The 18,413-nt window shown below is 48.4% G+C and overlaps 1 pseudogene; it reads left to right on the top strand.

Moving 5' to 3' along the window:
• The first annotated feature begins 357 nt into the window (after window positions 1-357).
• Window positions 358-14,099, top strand: LOC144164743 (uncharacterized; annotated as a pseudogene).
• Window positions 14,100-18,413: the final 4,314 nt, after the last annotated feature.

Below are 18,413 nucleotides of genomic sequence, written 5' to 3'. Positions count from 1 at the left end.
TCGAGGAGATCGGACGTCTGAGGACGGGTTCGGTTCCGACCTGACTAAAGGTGTGGTTTCTGGGGACTCGGTGTCTTTCTTGGGAGCCGCGGCCGGGCGCTAAGACCCCGGTACCACATTTGGCGCCCTGAACGTGGGGCCGGCCGTTGGTTCTCGGGAAAAACATTGTGGTCTTCTTCCTCTTTGTTCTAGAGCGTTCGCTGTTCGCGTCGCTGGTGTCTGGGGTATTCCCCCGTAATTCTCTGGAGATTTTTGTGTCGCTTTTCTCGCAAACAGTGGCATTTCCCTTGTGATAGCGCGGCGGCGGTAATCGATCTGTGCCTTTTTTTTTCGCTTCGTGGTGCACGGGATTCCATCATGGAGCGTAGGCCTCGCCGGGGTGCAGCCACGCCTTCTGCTCGACGGAGCCTCTCGGCCGATCCTCACGGTGCCGGCTTTGGATCGGATGCCTCGGCGGTCGTCGCTACCCTGGGCCCGATCGCACGCCTCTGCGAGAATCTTGATAATCGTTTGGAGAATTTGCAGGTGGGGCCCGCTGGTTCCGGGCATGCACCCCCCACGAGCCTCGAGGCGCCGCAGCGCGTGACGGCGTTCCACCCGAGCCTCGCAGTGCCACGGTTCACGGGCTATGACGACTTCAAATCCGTGGCGGACTTCCTGAGCGATCTCAATGTTTACAAGACGGCGTCGGGTGCTTCAGACGAGTTCGTGTTATCCCGTGTCCTGCCGGTTACCCTGGAGGCATCGGCTGGTCGTTGGTGGCGCCTCTAGACCTCGTTCGCGTCCTGGGCCGACTTCGAGGCACGCTTCCGCGAGGAGTTCTTGCCTCCCGACTACGACTATCACATCCGCCGTGAGCTGGAGGCACGTACGCAGCACCCGCGCGAGGGCTTGCTCGAATACATTCGAGCTATCCAGGAGCTCTTCAAGCGAGCTATCCCGGGTGCGTCTGACGCGGAAATGGTAAAGCACGTCTTGCGGCGTTGCCATCCGCGCTTCCGACCTTTCCTGCACGGTCGTGATTACTCCAGTTTGGAGGAGATGGCGCGATCAGCTCGAGGAATCGAGGACGCTCTGATATCAGAGCTGAGTTATGTACCCCCTCCGCCAGTAGGGGAGGCACTTGAGCCAGCTTGCGCATGGAGAGACGCCTATGAGACTTCGCAACAGCGAAGTCCACAGCCGCGTACGGCAGCGGCCGGCTTGAATTCCCCCCGCGCACGAGGTCCTTCTGCCCTTGGCGACAGGCAGTTGGAGCGCGGAAGACCACTAGATGGTGCAGCCCACGGCGGGAACTCCCCGCAGCGGGTAGAGCCAGGGTTCCTGCGTTGGGAAAACAGGCCCTCTTTACTGGCAGGCTCACTGCTCCCCGACCCGAGTCACTCCCTTGGGGGTCGGCAACGAAATCCTCTGAACTCCAGAGGTCCTTCTCGTCCGGTCGTCGAGACGGGAGGGTCGCGGGGCTACGTGCCCAATGGAACTCAAGCTGGCGGCTGTTACCGATGTGGACAGCCTGGACACTTCCGTCGTGAGTGTCCTGAGGTGATGGCTCGTCGCCAAAATATCAACAGCCATCAGGGAAACGAGTACGGCCCGCGATGCTAATGGCCACCAAAGCATCGCTATGGGCTCCGGATATGACGAGCGGCGAAAACTTGTGTTTTTTACCCTCTGCTTGTCGTGTTGAAGCGCCGGCACAGCCCATAGCACCGCACGTTTCTGTTTACGTGGTTGGAGCGGACATTGACGCCTTGATTGACACTGGCGGCAGTTTGTCGCTAATTGGCGATACGGTGTTTGAACTTTGCCGAGCACGTGGTGTCAAGTTGCGCAAATGCAGCACCCGTTTGCAAGTGGCCAATCGTGCTGTTGTTCAAGCACGTGGTGCTGTGCGCGTGGTAACGGGGTCTTAGCGCCCGGCCGCGGCTCCCAAGAAAGACACCGAGTCCCCAGAAACCACACCTTTAGTCAGGTCGGAACCGAACCCGTCCTCAGACGTCCGATCTCCTCGAAGCCCAAGCACGCACTGCGGCGCCTCGAGGCTCGTGGGGGGCGCATTCCCGGATAGTGTGTTTTCAACCGACGAGCACCAGCTTTATGATGGCTTAATTTGTTTGAAGGAACCTCTTTTATTTGCATCATGAAAAACCAATTCAGTGTCACAAGCAGACTGGGTTGGCTAGCAGAGTTAGCAGAAACGCTAAAACTAAAGCCATGATAAAAAAACTCACTTCTTGCACATCAGGTTTAAAACAGAATCTACATCAAGCACTGTTTGGCATAAAATCGCGTTTTCGGAGGTTAGTCAAACAACCAAAATCAACATTCTGTAATCAACATTCTGTTGCTCCCATTAATTGCAGAATTACATGCAGCTGAAGCCCCTACAGGAGCGGAATAGCAAGACAGTACTCCTCTGTTCTCCTACCAGTCAGTAGGATGTAAAATTGAGAATCTTTTTGCAGAATGCCACTCTACCTCTCTAAACAGAATATAGCACAGGTTTAGCACATTACTAAACAAACACCCCACAACGGCTATTGGCCAGTTTTGAAGTGAAGGCCAAGCAATACCCAGCCAAGTTATAGGTGCAACAATGAAGAGAAAGGTTCTTGAGCAAACAATAGGTGGTCACAAGTTCCGTAGTTATATGATGCCAGACAACATGCGTGTAATTTCATCTAGATCTTGTATGAGGCTGTATCCACAGAAGGTATAAAATGAATCATATGAAGCAGGCCGCTCTGTCCACGTGATGGTAATGCATGGCTCAGTCCTCCGCGATCTCCGAGAGGAGGCACCCGAGCAACTGGCGTTTTTATCTAGCTAGCGCAAAAAGGACCACATGCCCACAGCGCATCGGCCCACCGCTTCATTGACAATAAAGAAATGCTCACACACCCAAAAAATGCGGCTGCAATTAGATTTCGTTTCCCCTTGATAGCCAACACACTCTGCATAGAGTGATGGTGCTGTTGTATAAGTAGACGAGGCAGAGGCGGCACGTGTGCACTATCGGGTCAAATATAAAGAGGAAGCTCGTACCAGTTTCGCACCACTGTGGAACCTCAGTTTCTTGTTTGTTTTCGGGTTGACAACAACTTTCGTGCCGGAATCACCCGCCTTCAAGCACTCGACAACAATCAAATGAGGCGTTGGGCTTGAAGGACAATGACTGACTGTTGGGAACCTAAACTAACGACCTGGCAGGCCCTCCAAACGAAACTGTGGACCAAGCGAAGACTTCGCTACAATGCACGACTCCAGACGTGGTGCGCTTACAGTCTTTGCTCCAGTGTTTGACGACTGTCTAAGCGGAACTCTCTGCCATGAAGAGCAAAATACTATCTTTCAATCCTGTCACATCATTCAAAGTGAGCTGAATACTGCACTAAAATAGGAAGGCGAAGGGCTTAGCCTTCTTTTAAGTCTCACAATTGTCATAAAATCTTCAAATAGCCTGAGTGTGTCAGCGGCAGCAATGGACTCGTGGGCCTGGTTTGGCAGTTCATCAGAGACACCTCAATCGTTCAGTGCTCAACAGTACCCACACTTCCGCAGCTGCAAATTACGCCATTTCAAGGCCCTGTAAAAAGTGACTACCGTTTACAGGTAGTTACTTCGAGGCAACCTTCTAAAAGAATCTGACACTGAGCATAACTAAAAAATGTCACTCCCTTTGCAGAGAACCAGTGTGTGCCTTACCACCTAGAGACATTCGAACAAGTTATAAAGATGACATCGCAGATGCTTCACTCAAAATTTTGAAATAAATTCTCCATCAAACAAAAACATTTTTACTGTATACAATGCCGTACTACTGTTCAGTCTTCCTGCGATGTTACTAGGTTATGCCAACTTTACAGCATTCTCCACAGTCATGTTGGAGAATTCACAGCATGCAATGTACCAACTAGATTTTCGCAAATTTTTAAGCAACAACCATCACAAATACTAGTGTGTTGATTCCATTGATAAGAATTATTGCAGCTATTTATGAATGCAATCTCTTCCTCTCCATGCTGAAAGTAGAATAAAAGTGTACAAACCAGCAAGGAGAACATTGCCCGGGCCCTTTCTGTATTGGATGGCTGGTTCTTCCATCTTATGCCGTGTCCAGCTGGGCATACCGCAGTTATGCGCAGAATGCTTCCAATGGTTGCAGTTGTTACTTCCCATGCAAGTGACGCGTCGTGCAATGCTGATAGAGCTCCATAAAACTGATTTCAAATACAACAAACGTTCTTTCTGGGATAACATCTTGGTCGCCAGGTTCGGTGGAGCTTAAAAAGAAGTGTTACATGTGGGGTTCACCGTCTCCACTGTTCTTCGTCCGTGTGTTTTTGTTTCGCTTCAAATCATGTCATCTATTAAGTGACAAGCAACAGCCCTCTAGTTATTCACTCCATACATCTTGAAGGCAGGTCGTTACCACGTTAAAGGCCGATGATAACTATGTTGTGTTACTGCTTTAGCAATAGGTCGTGCGAATTTACATTCACAATTGGTGTTTTGCACGGAAATGCTGCACCTCGCTATAGGGTGCCCCTCAGTGGAAGGCTGAAGAATAATTTTAAAGCTAGAAACATGCATGGTGGCCTTTCGCAGAGCAATAAAATTCATTTTGCCTTTCCTCTATGAAATGATTGCGAAGAGGTAAATAACGAAACTCACAATTTTTACCTCATGGCCACCCACCAAAAAACAAAAGACAGGGAAAACAAAATTAAACGTTAAAATAAATACATCTAACAGCCGTGCGCTTTCTTTTGTGAAAATTACTTGAAACTTCACTGTACTTAGATGGTAAAATAATGAGGAGTTCACCAGCAAAGTGTTGAGGAAAAAGAAAATGGAATCCTCACCAGTCAGTTGGTCAAGGAAGCAATGTCGTTTGTAAAGTGAGGCACAATGAAGGGTGTTACAAAATGTGATCTGGTCGGAATGGAGACGAGGAGAAGGAATGTGCCCAGTAGCAGTCTCCTTCTTTTACTGAATCTTCTTTTACCGAATCTCCCGCTCAAATGTCACAATAAACCGGTGCTCCTTTAACCGCGTCTGCTTCCTGGTCTTCAACAATTTGGTGCCGTGACCAGGATGGCAGGATTTCACCGTTGAAGACCCCTACCGATGAAGCAGACCCATTGAAGAGGACGCACCGGCCAAGAATGACGCACTGCCCCAGCACCTGCTAGCGCGGCATCTCTGCGTACCGGGTACCATCATGGACCGTCTCAAAAGAAAGCGTGGTGCTCTGCGTGCCTCAACTACACGTATCATCAACGAAATGATGGCCACAATGGAGACTACCCCGCTACCGACGGGTGAGCTGGCGGAACAGCTAAATATGCTCAAGTTGAAACAGACTCCTTTAAACGCTATTGACAAAGAAATGGAGGGCCACGTCCCCGATGAGGAATTAGATGATGAGTTGGAAGCCGTAGAACAGTACCGCGACTCTATCGCACGCATGATTTTTCGCGCTGAAAAGCATCTTGCAAACGCGTGCCCTTTAACGGCGAGTAGTGCAATACAGGCTCCAACCTCACACCAAGAACGAGTTCAGGTTAGACTGCCCAAGCTTGAAATCCAGCCTTTTCATGGAGAATTTATTCAGTGGCCTGCATTTTGGGACCAGTTCGAATCGACGATACATAAGAACTCATCGCTAGCCAACGTTGGCAAACTAAAGTACCTGCGCAGTTATTTGAAGGGGAAAGTGGAAGGCGTAATCAACGGATTACCAACAACCAACGAGAGCTACCCCATGGCCATCGAATTGCTGCAGCAGCGTTTTGGAAACGAAACCCCGTTAATCAACGAACATATGAGAAAATTGCTGAACCTTCCTAAAGTGACCTCCTGCGACGATTTGAACGGCCTCCAGACGCTCCATGAACGAATACAGACTAACGTCAGATGGCTTGAGAATCATGGTGTACACATTCAGTCCTACGGGGTAATGTTGAAGACAACGGTATTGCAGACGATGCGCTTTGAACTCGTCCTCAAATTCAACCAGCTAACGTTAAAGCGAACGTCAATACGAGGACCCCGAGTGGAACGGCCTGACGAAGTCTCAGCGCTACTTCATCTATTCAACCTTGAAGTACGAAGTCGGGAGATGACTTCAATGATGACTGGATCAGACACATCTGCCAAAATAGAACCAACCAGGAACGAAGTCAAGGACAGCATTCAAGGTTCTTCTTCTGCGCTAACGATCAAGATATCCCGCAATAGACGGTTTTTTCTGAATCTGACGAACACCGCACAGATGACTGCCCGGCTGAACTTCCGTTAGAAGAAAAGAAAGTGAAATTGCGAAAACGGGGATGTTGCTTTCGCTGCGCCAGGCCCTACCACCGCGCCAAGGAGTGCAAGAATGCAGGAAAGCTTTTGTGTCGGAATTGCAAAGGGCGTCATATTACTTTCTTGTGTGATCCAACTTGGAAACGCCAAACAACAGAAAAACTTTCGACTGTGTCCAGCTCTGCGGCTGAATCACACACGTCCCAGAAAACGCTTTTAGGGTGGACTGCAAAAGAAGACGCGAATTTTATCTCGCCAAACATTGGATCAGAAGAGGTGACAACCGTGCACGTGACAACGAAACAGTGCGTATCCGTGCCCAAATCCTTACGGGAACTCGACCACCTTGGACCCCAAGATAACCGAAAACATCCTGAGGAAGATTACATGGACCCAACAGCCTTCACTGCAACCACGTTTAAAGGAAGTGAGCGTAACATTGTTGGATTTCGTAGGGGCCCAAACTGTCATAAGCCCGGGCACGATGAAGACATCGACAACCTCAGCGATTTTGAACACAGCGAACATATTGACAATACACGAGATGACCACCTCGATCACCTGCATGACTTAAACATCTGAACGAAATGGTTACCAACAAACGAAAGAAAGACAGAATACCCGAATTCTAATAGGTCCAGCGAAACCAAGTGGACGCGTTTACAGCGACGGTCAGCAGAACAATTTCGTCGCTGAAACGTTTCGACGCCTACCTCGACGAGAAAAGAATACTGAGGGTAGGACGGCTTCTGGAGCTCAAGAAGTCCCCCGGAAGCATCGCGCTTGCCTAACTGAAAGAGGCTTTTCTGTCCCTTACCGAACTGCTTCCCTCGATAGTTTATGCTCAGTTTTAGCGCTTGAGGCTTTGTTAACAGAAACCATTTGTCCGGTATGGAAACATCGAGGGCATGGATTGAACACCTGCACAAGTGGCCCGCCACCCATTTGACTCCAAGGAAATTGACGAATGACTTAACTTTTCCTGGACGACATGGAAAAGTTCGCTTAGGTGAAGTGCGCACGCCTGGCGGAACTATTTCTATTAGACCGATTTAGCTATGGCATTCTGACAAATTGACAAAGAGCTCATTCCAGATACAAGAAATTATCCAACCAGATCCGCAGTATTTCGCCGGCCCGGAGCTTGTTACAAAATGTGATCTGGTTGGAAGGAAGACGAGGAGAAGGAATGTGCCCAGTAGCAGTAGCACGGGCAGCGAGGCTCGTGACATCTTCTTTTACCAAAATCCCCGCTCAAAGGTCATAATAAACCGGTGCTCCTTTAACCGCGTCTGCTTCCTGCTCTTCAACAAAGGGTATTACAAAAGTTATGACAAGGGGGTAAGAAGAACAAAGACTGAAACACACATTTGAAAGGACGAAAAAGAAGACTTGCTCCCACACTATCTTTAACTCTCTCTCTCTCTCACACACACACGCACGCACGTGCGCGCGCATGCACGCACACACACACACACACACACACACACACACACACACACACACACACACACACACACACACACACACACACACACACACACACACACACACACACACACACACACACACACACACACACACACACACACACACAGATGAGCCCTGCTTTCGCGTTTTGGTTCCTATATGTCGTGAAGTTATTTTTATTTTAAATCACTACTGTTCACAGATGATCGCCCAGCGAACTTGTAACAATGACCGTGTTAGACTATCCGTTTTAGAGTCGCTCCTATGATCGCGCGTCTGCGTGCACGTTTTCACTACAGCATTACAAATCGGCAAAGGCCAATCGTTTGACCGGAGAAACCGCCTCTCACTGTTTTCGTCAACGATTGGCACGTCCTCTGGATATAGAGGCAAGCTCACTGGTTGCTCAGGCGGGTTTTTATGCGAGTTCTTAGGATGGTCAGGTGATACCATGCCGTCCTGCGCAAACCAGACGCACGAAATCCAGCGTCAGTGAAGGAATTCTAGAGGCCGCGATCAAACAAGCAACAATCTGGAAAACACAGTGGGCACAAATGGCTAACATTCATAAAGATCGCACACGTGTGGATTTCTGACGTCGAATAAACTTACCTCTTTGCGCCGGTGCTTTTCAAACACTCTCCCGGGCTTCCTCGATTTACAGACAACATGGGAAGAAAAAAAAGGCACCACATCCGTGTTCAGACGCCTCCTTAGCCGGGCATACTTGAGTTGCTTGTGCTCAGCAACACCCAAGTGATGAAGAAAATCTTCCTTCTTGAACTGCGCCGAACAAAGCGCGAAAGCCACGCACATGGTTGGCATTGCGCGAAGACTTGTCTCCGTGAGCAAGAGGTACCGTTCCACCTTTACGCAGCTTACTCGGGCACGGCTACCATGACAGCTACTCAGGAGCCGAAGAACAGCAATTCTCCTGAGTCTGACGTCACACCGGAAGTTCGATGCAGTGGGGCGACTTGTTGGGGTGACACTCCACTAGGTGCAGTGGGGGCTGGCTGGGCGGGTTTTTAAATTGTTTTATTAAAACTACTGCGCACGCATGGAGTTTAAAATTAGGCCATAAGAGACTTTTGGGGTCCCTGCTACACATTGAAACAAAATTTGGCTTAGGTAAATTTTTCTTGCAGTTGGCCTTTAAGTTTAGGTCTTTAAGTTGGCCTTTAAGTTTTTGTAAAGTTATAGTTTCTATTTATATAGGTTACGCGCTTATTTGATGGAGTCCTCAACCTTTGCTCCTGGGTAATTTTGATGTATGACGACATTCTCGAGTGTTGGAAACCTGCCCTCCTCTCTCTTGGCAAAAGCATTTATGTCGCATGCGCTTCAAATTACACAGCGCTAAAAAAAATTCGAGTCAAACCCTGCCGTAACCGGCATGTAGTAAGTGAAACGATCCTGGCCAATCCCCCAAGTGGATATGCGCCCCAAACTGCGCAGGAGGCCGCCTGGTTCTTGCTGCGGCAGGAAACTAAACATCCCCCTCGCGAGGGGCACGATCAAATGCAGAGCATTTCCGGGGGCGCACGACGTTAAGCAGTTTGCGTTACGTTAATGTTGTTGCACTTGTTACTGTTGGTTGTTGTATTGTAAATAAATGAGGAGACGTAATTACGTGGTCACGTGACATCATTTATTAGCAGTTGGGTTTGACATCATTTATTGGAGGTGGATATGATTATTGTGGCGCAGTGGGAAGAGCACCATGTACCTCGCGTTCCGCCCACAGGTAGTGAATGCGTTGTATCAGCAGCTTCTTGACGTAGTTTGAATGAGTCAAGGATATAAGGCGCGTTCGTAGCCCTCCATTCTGTGTCGGCTTACTGAGGCGACGCTCACCAACACCGACGGCGAAGGCGCCGACGACGGGAACGCGAGCCCTGCGGTTGTGAAGCGTGCGCTCGACGACGTAATGAGCGACGGAAGCACCACAGCAGGCGACAGCGTGGCCGCTGAGCCGCCCACAAAGGCGCCTGCTTTACGGCGGTGTTTGTTGCGTCCTGCTCCAAGCGTTCCTCCCGAAAGAAGTGTGAACGGAAATCGACGGATTTGACTCCCTGTACCGTCGTACGAACGGCGCGCTGCAATGCAATGGTAAGCGCCACGCTGTCGCCTTCTCTTCACTAATCGACCACGAAGCTAATTAGAACATTGAGAATTGCCACTTTAAACGTGCGAGGGCTAAGCACAAAAAAGAAGCAAAACTAGCTACACCGCCTCGCTAATGAACTTGACCTTGACGTATTGGCGGTTCAAGAAACTAAGGTCGATGGTGATGAGCAGACGGACAGTATGGTGCGCCGCTTTACGACGCAATACAGTGCCGCGCAGTCGGAGTGTCAGCGGGCTGTGTGTTGTTTGTGCGCCTAAGTGTAAGTGTTCAGGTCAATGAGGTGGAGACTTGCCATTCAGGGAGGCTTGTGGTTTGCGATTTCTCGCTGTCGGGTTTGGAATGGAGGATTATATGCGTGTACGCTCCGAACACGGTAAACGAAAGAAAAACACTCTTTGAGGGCATGCGCCAGTACTGTGACAGCGACAAGGTACTCATCGTGCTAGGGGATTTTAATTGCGTGCTAGCCGCCGGTGATGAAACAAGCACCACAGCCTACAGAGATGCAAGCACTTTAGCACGTGGGGATATAGTAAATGACTTCGCGTTAGAAGACGTTGCGGAGTGTCTCGAAGGTGGGTGAGCGGTCACATTTACGCATTTTCAGGCGGCCAGTCATGCCAGACTAGACAGAGCGTACGTCACGCTCGATTTGGTGCTGTTGTGTCAGGATTATTGTGTGCGGCCGGTCACGTTTAGTGACCATTGTCTGGTCGTATTTTCGATAAAAGGTTCGAACAAGCAAGACAAAAATTTAATTGGGATCTGTGGAAGATGAATTCTAAATTATTAGAGGATGAAGTGTTCAGTAGCAACTTAATGATGCGTATAGAAAAACATAACGCTCACAACAAAATAAGGCCCGGTGTGAAATGGGAAATGTTCAAAGAGCAAACTAAAATCGACGCGGTAGAACGATCGGTAGCTATAAAAAGAGAGGAGAGAAAGAAAGAAACTATTTTGCGCGAGAATCTAGAAACATTAACGCGGGAAGAGTACCGAATGCCAGGCGAGTTCATGGCCGAGATAGAACAGTGAAACAGAAGCTAGATGCACTCGAGACTGAGCGCTATCGCGGAGCGATGGTACGGGCAAGGGCCGAAAGAATTATCGCCGATGAAGCGCCGACAAAGAAAGCGCTTGGCACCGAAAAGTGGCATGCGCGTCGAAATCACATTGCTGAAGTTTAATGGCAAGGTGTTGTTACAAGTGATAAATACGAAATAGAAAACTGCTTTCTCCAACTCTACAAAAAATTGTTCGCATATAGCCCAGTTGATGTTGAGCGCTTCAAAAATGATTACCTTCATATTTTTCCCAGACTTAGGGATGAAAGAAAAGAACTGTTAGAACTCCCAATTTCAATAGAGGAGGTTAAAATGCAATTAAAGATCTGAAGCCTGGAAAGTCACCTGGGCCTGACGGCCTCAGTGCAGCCTTTTACAAGGCCTTAAGAAATGAATTAGCGGCAATTTTGAAAGATGTGTATAATAAGGCTTACAATATTAATGCTGTGCCAACGTCTTTTACCGTTTCACACACAGTTCTTATTCCTAAAACCGAGGACCCCGCAATGCTGCGTCAGTCCACATCATATAGGCCAATCAGTTTAACCAGTGTTGACTATAAAGTATTCATGAAGATACTAGCTAAAAGGCTCCAAACTCTAATGACAGAACTTGTGGGACCACACCAAACGTGTGGTATTAGGGGACGCACAATCTCCACGAATATCCACACAGCCCGTTCTGTGTTGGAATGCTGCGATGCAACAGGAACCAACGTAGCGGTGCTTCAACTAGACTTAGAAAAAGCATTCGACAGAGTTCCCCATGAAATATTGCTGTGTATTTTAGACTATGTGAATGTTGGCTCTGTTATTCGGGAAGGTGTGGCCATGACGTACAGGTGTTGCAAGACGCGGCTAATAGTAAATAAGGTTGTGGGAGAAAGCATAGAAGTACAGCGCTCTGTACGCCAGGGATGCCCACTTAGCCCGTTACTTTTTTGTTTATACATTGAATCACTTTGTTTAAGTATTATACGCAGCGACAGCGTACACGGATTTCAGCTGCATAGGGCAGAAGTTAAACTCTTAGCCTGTGCGGACGATATTGCTGTTTTTTCTTCAGATGTCGAAAGCATCAATGCGGTAGTGGAAATCGTCAAACGATCCTGTGAGGCGAATGGGAGTGCCGTAAACTGGAAAAAATGCCTGGGGTTTTGGCATGGAAATTGGCCATCAACCCCTAGCATCTTCGCTAACATGAATTGGGTCAGCACACCGGCAAAGTACTTAGGTGTGCCTTTGGAGTTTTATAAACACAGCGATCCGTATTGGAGGAAGGAAGCCGAAGTAATGAAAGAAAGGACAGAAAAGTGGAAAGGGTGGAGCTTATCAATATTTTCAAGAACGACTGTGTGCAACTTATTTTTTGTAAGCAGACTGTGGTATGTCCTTCAGGTTCTTCACTGTTCCCGAGCAAAAGTTCAAAGACTGCATCGTGTATTCGCTGTGTTTATATGGGGGTCAAACTGGGAACGGACAAGCCGAACAAACCTGTTTCGTAAGGTCAGGGACGGAGGTTTGGGTCTAGCACACTTGTTTGTACGTCAAATTGTAAACCGTTTCTTGTTTCTCCGCCATGTTAAGGACCCAACGTTAAGAACTATCTGTCAATTGCGCTTGGGTAAAGCGTTACCGGATATTATAGTCACGTCCAATGTTATACCTGGCGGCCTGCATAGTTTTATGAGAAAAGTTCTCCTGTCATGCCGTTTCTTGGCTGTTCGATTTTCTTGGGAATACTTGTTTCAAGTAAATTGGGAAAAGTTGTATAAAGACGTGTGTGATGTAGTCCTCCCTGAACCAATGTACCGGTTGATTTATAGAGTAGGTAGGGGTAAAGATGTGCTTAAAAGAGTTAAGCGTATGCAGGTACACCCCTAGCGTAAATACTTTTTTCTTCAAACTGCATACTGGAACCCTCTCTGTTAAGACGTGGATGGCAGAAAAAGACTTGTTCGTTCCATGGGGAATTGACTGTATCATATGCAAAAAAGCTGAAACTATTGAGCATGTATTCATCGATTGTTGGGATGCTGTGTTCCTGTGGGATGTGCTCCAACGAATACTGAAAAAGGATCTGCCTGTGGAAGCCCAAGGCATACGGTACTTGCCTGTTGTAAGCGAGGATGGCATGCCTTACGACCTGATCATGCTTGTTGAATTGATCTCTATTTGGAAAGCAAGAATGGCCGCAAGGTTCTCTGACATCGATGCGCGAAGCGCGAGACAGTATTTTAGAGAGGCAATGAGTGAATACGTGGAAAATTAGAAATATGTGTCGAATCTGCCCGAATGTCTTGCAGACATGGAATCGTTGGTACACCAAAGGGACTTTTAAACACATGACGTCAACCAAAGTCAGGTTGACTGCTGTCTGTGAATGAATGTCTGTGTTCTGTATGTGCCAAAGCAGGCAATCAAAAAAGGCTTTGTGGCGCAGTGGGTAGAGCACCATGTGCCTTGCGTTCCGCCCGCAGGGTCGTGGGATCGAAACCAGGCACCAGTAAGTTTTTTTTTCTATAGTGAAGGGGGGGGGGCGCGGACGACGATGGACAACTAGAACGGGTGACATCGTGAGTTAAAGAAATGCTCTGCATTTAAAAGTCAACTTATCAGCCCGTAAAATACCGGGAGGGCTGCTCATATTGTTGACCCCGCCAAAGACAGCACCGAATTCTGACTAATACGCATAGTGAACGAATATTCTCGAGGACGCAACCTTACAGCTAACGCAGGTATTCATAAGACACAGTAGAAGAATGTTGTAAAAGCTGTAATGGTTAAAAAACTCTGCTTGAAGCAATCTGAAGCTATTCGGAATGGAAACATTGGAAAGCCAAACATATTGTCACGAGAAGATGATGAAGAGGGCAACGTAACGCCGCTCGGTAATCCCAGCCTACGACGACGAAGAAGATCTGTCTGTGCGATCTGCCTGCGCGGGCTCTGGCTTGGCCGCCATGTAAATAATCTGTAAATAGATCGTTCGACTCTCTCATCGTTCGTGTCGTCTGTCCTGCTGCCACGTTACATTTTGGTAGAGTGTGCGGGTCCCTCCTCGTGCTGGCCGCAGCTGCACACCTCATCGGCATCGTGGCAATCTTCGAGGGGGCGTGACCCACGTCGGCAGCACCAGCCCCGCCGTTACCAGCATTCGACGACGTTCCCCCCGCCCCGTATCCCCAGCCCGTGACCAGCCGATTCAGAACCGCCAAGACCCGATGACGTGACCAGACGACGATGACGTGTCCCTAGCCCAGTAGGCCGACGTGGTTCCGGATACCTTCGACGTTTCGTCGGTGCCTTGACGAGGTGGTGTCGCGGGACCAGGCATCGCCTACAGCATCATCATCCTATGTGGCGGCAAGGGCTTCATTGTACATTGTCATCTCATCTTTCGTCCTCACCACATCGCGCAATACGCCGGCGTCGACCGGGACGGTCGCTTTCAACCGGGGGGCCATGTCACGAGAAAACGATAAAGAGGGCAATGTAACGCGGCTCGGTAACCCCAGCCTACGATAACGAAGATCTGTCTGTGCGCTCAGCCTGCGCGGGCTCTGGCTTGGCCGCCATGTAAATAATCTCTAAATAGATCGTTAGACTGTCTCATCGTTCATGTCGTCTGTCCTGTTGCCACGTTACAATATGAATCCCGCAAGAAAACAGGCATAATGCACCAAAAAATAAAAAAAGATGTAGATAGGCAATATTTCTATTACAGATACTTCGACTCTAAATCTTTCACTAAGCAGGAAAACAAATACTGCGAAATTCACACAGGAACAGAAAACTATCCCATTCTAGGTGATTCGACTGGTGAGCCTTTGGGTGAGCAGAAAAACGCATGTTCTGAGAGTCAAAGCAGAGCTGAAACTTTGTCGTATACAGGATCCCACGTTGTCAATCTACCGGACCTACCGATACTAGGATTAGAGCCTAAACTACTATCAAAAGGATTACATTCTGCACCTCTACAGAAATGTTCAATGAATTTCACCTGTACCAGGACTAAGGCAATTTGGCGGGGAACATGCGCCTCGGGAAAATTTCTTTGACAGAGAAACCAACCAAGACAAAAACATTTTGTACGCATTATACAAATTTTGGACACCGAGCGATGCCCGCAAAAAATACTTTGATATGTACATTTCCCGTCTTCGAAAAGACGTTCTGAACGCTTCCAAAAAAATTAGCAGTGGCGTAGCTCGGCTATGCCAGGATATACGTAGGGCGAGTTAAGGTTCAGGTGGTTATTTTTAGCTTTCCTGGTTGTCTAGGATTAGCTTGATTATCATGCTTACTGCTGCTTCAATGACAAACACATGGCATACGCATTATGCGCATTGTATAGGCATTATACACATTTATAGGCATTATACACCAATCGCCCCAGAGCTAAGCTGGTTCCACAGTCGTACGCCGCTGTAGCAGCGACGCACAACCCATCGGTTGCACACCCGGCCACCCCTGGCATGATCACCAAGTGGACCAGGTGGCCACGAACGGAACGGAGGTCGGCGAAGAAGCTCGACACGTAGGGTGGGGTTCCACAGGCGCACGCCGGTGTTGCTGCAATGCACGAGCCACCGGTTACAAACCCGGTCACCCATCGCATGATCATCAAGTTGACCGTGCCGCCACGTGCCGCGCTTGCGCTGCACGGCTCTCCAGGAGCGACGCGAAACTGCTCAACCTCAGCCAGTGTAGCAGTGTAGCTCACGCTACAAAACCTTCTCTGCAACAACCTATGAGCTGTAGAGTGCAAGGCCCCAGCCTCACTCTGTCCTCGTGATGACAATGTTGTCCAGCCGGCGAGAAGGGCGAAGCAATAGTCCGAATTAATAACGCTGACTGCATTTAAGAAGGCATCCGATAACTGAGTGACCGGGATTGTTTAAGAAACTTCCTGCACACCCAGCAGAACAGCTCCAAATGCAAATCATCCATGAACTCACTTGTGCAAAATCCCCTGGGACTCACCCATGAAATTACCCACTAATCACCCAGGAAAAAATTGTTGCATTTTTGCACATGCCTTCATTTGTAATTGCGATTTTCTGTACGAGTCGAGTCAACTTCCCAAGTGTTGTCGTCCCGCACAAGGGTGCAGAGCCAGGCAGGCGAGTCGCCTGTACCTACGTAGCTGGTACCGACCTGGCGCCACCCAGGGTCGGGCATGCACCGGGTGAATTCTACAGCCACGGTGGACGCTCAATGCGTACCCGCCTTTGGGCGGACACGCCGTCCGGATTTTTCACCCGCTGGCAATGCAATGTTGCAGGAGGCCGGTTGCCTCACCAGCCGGACAAGGATCAGAGTACCTTCGCAAGGATAAAGACAGCTTTCCATGCTTGAATTTGCCTTTCAAGGAAACACACTCAACCAGGGATGCCTGTATCCATTGCAAAAACGGGTGTGTGTTCCGTTAGTGGTACTAGGACGCGAACCCGGTACCTCGCGAATACCAGGTGCATGCTGTGCCTCTCAGCCACCGCTGCGGCTATAGCGATGGTGCATTATCGCGGTGTAGCCAGTTCTACCCGATAAAAACAAAATTACAATTATATCATGGTTTATTCGCGTCTCATATAAGATACTCCACCCTTGTTTGGGGCGCCCCTGCTATTGGAAACTTAATCGCTGTGAATATGCGATATAAAAAGGCCTCCACTACATAACCCATGTAGAAACTCACACCAACAGCACACCTGGTTCCGAAATATCACATTATAAGCGCAAACTACGTTTTATTTCAGGTTACTTCATTATTCCTTTTTTATATAAAACTTTGTGAGGTTTCTTAAAGCATTCAAATAACTTGAGAGGTCCAGAGAGTGATTCGTGAACCCGCACACCAGACACGCTGCATCTATGTCGACGTCGGCGCACGAATTATCTTTCCAACCTTTTGACACACCGAACGCCTTTCTTTGTTAGTAGCTTGAAAAACAGGGGTTTCGCGCTTTTTAAACAGCGATTGCGGCTATAACTCCTAGTATTTGTTACAATTTTGGCTTCATTGGCTTCATACAATTCATGCCTTCACTGATGAAATGTCCTTAGTGTCCTACATCGACATCAAACTGCCGAATGCGTACTCTTTGGTGTCTTTACCGAGCGGCCGAATTGGGTGGTGTGCTACACAGACTCTAAGATGCGTACGACGCGGGTAGTAAACAGACCGCTGTATGTTCGATAGCCAGAACGAAGCTGAAGCCTTCCATGTTTCATTCATTCACTCAATCAAGAATTACAAACAAACGAGGTTTGTTTCCTGCACCCCGTCACCTTCATCGAGCTTCGCAGGTGATGTATCTTAAGCAATACCGCGTTGGGCTAGTTGGTGCATGATTTATTACTCGAAAGCGCACAAAAAACGGGGACTGAAAGGAGCGACACACGCAATGGCTTATTCGCCACGTCCGCTTTATCTAAAAACACAAGATAAATACATGAACGCACATCATAGATTAGACAAACATGGCGCGAGGTTAGCCGGTGCTCTTTCCCGTGAAGAGTTATAGGTGATTTACTTACACACTTGTTATTATATCCCTTGATAAAGTTGGCCTCGACCACTTCCCTGACAATCTGATAACTATGTGTGTAGAGCACCACAGTCTCATCAAACAAAGGGTGACACCCACACTTTTTAAAGCAAAGCTTTTTACCTCTACCCCCCAAGGGTTCTTTCGCGACCGTTGGTGTCACCAGAAAACTCCAGCGAACAAATAAAAGAATTCGCTGGCACCGCCGGGAATCAAACCTGTAACTAATAGACTAACAAAGCGAGATCCCGTTGTCCTACCGATTTAGCTACGAACCCATTTTTTTTTCTTTACTGCATGGAAAACTACCCTTAATACAGCCTACAAAAGTTATGAGTCATCCAAGAAGATGCACATCACAGCAGCTAAAATTAGCCGTCCGTTAAAACTCTGGCAAGCAGACGCACGCGTCCAACAGATGCAGCCATTCTGGTGGGTCACTTTGCGCCGCATAAATGCTCCACACCAACGCAGTTTGCTCCCGAAAAATGGACTTCGTTGGGCGAGGGGGTTCCACGTGCCTGTCCGTCATGCGGCACTTCCACAAGCTATACAATCCGATCACAACAAATATATCATAGGGCACTCCAGTAACATCTCTAAAAGGCAAGAACCGGATTGTATAAGGGGTAATGTCCATGTCCTTTTTAAGAGTTCGTTGCAACACATCCCAGAAAAACACCGCATCCCGGCACAAAACAAAACAATGATCAATGGTTTCAGGTTGATTGCATAAACGGAATTGTCAGACCAAGGAATAGACATACCTTTCTCGCGCAACCATGCTTTCACTGGAAGGGTTGATGTATGCAGCTTAAAGAAAAACGTTTTTGCATTTGGAGGAAGACACATACGTGTGACCGGCTTCAAAACACTGTCC

This window comes from Haemaphysalis longicornis, unplaced genomic scaffold (assembly GCF_048455015.1).
Source record: "Haemaphysalis longicornis isolate Haplotype H1 unplaced genomic scaffold, Haemaphysalis longicornis Haplotype H1 scaffold_137, whole genome shotgun sequence".
NCBI classification, from domain to species: domain Eukaryota; kingdom Metazoa; phylum Arthropoda; class Arachnida; order Ixodida; family Ixodidae; genus Haemaphysalis; species Haemaphysalis longicornis.
This window is presented reverse-complemented; position numbering and strand designations above follow the sequence as displayed.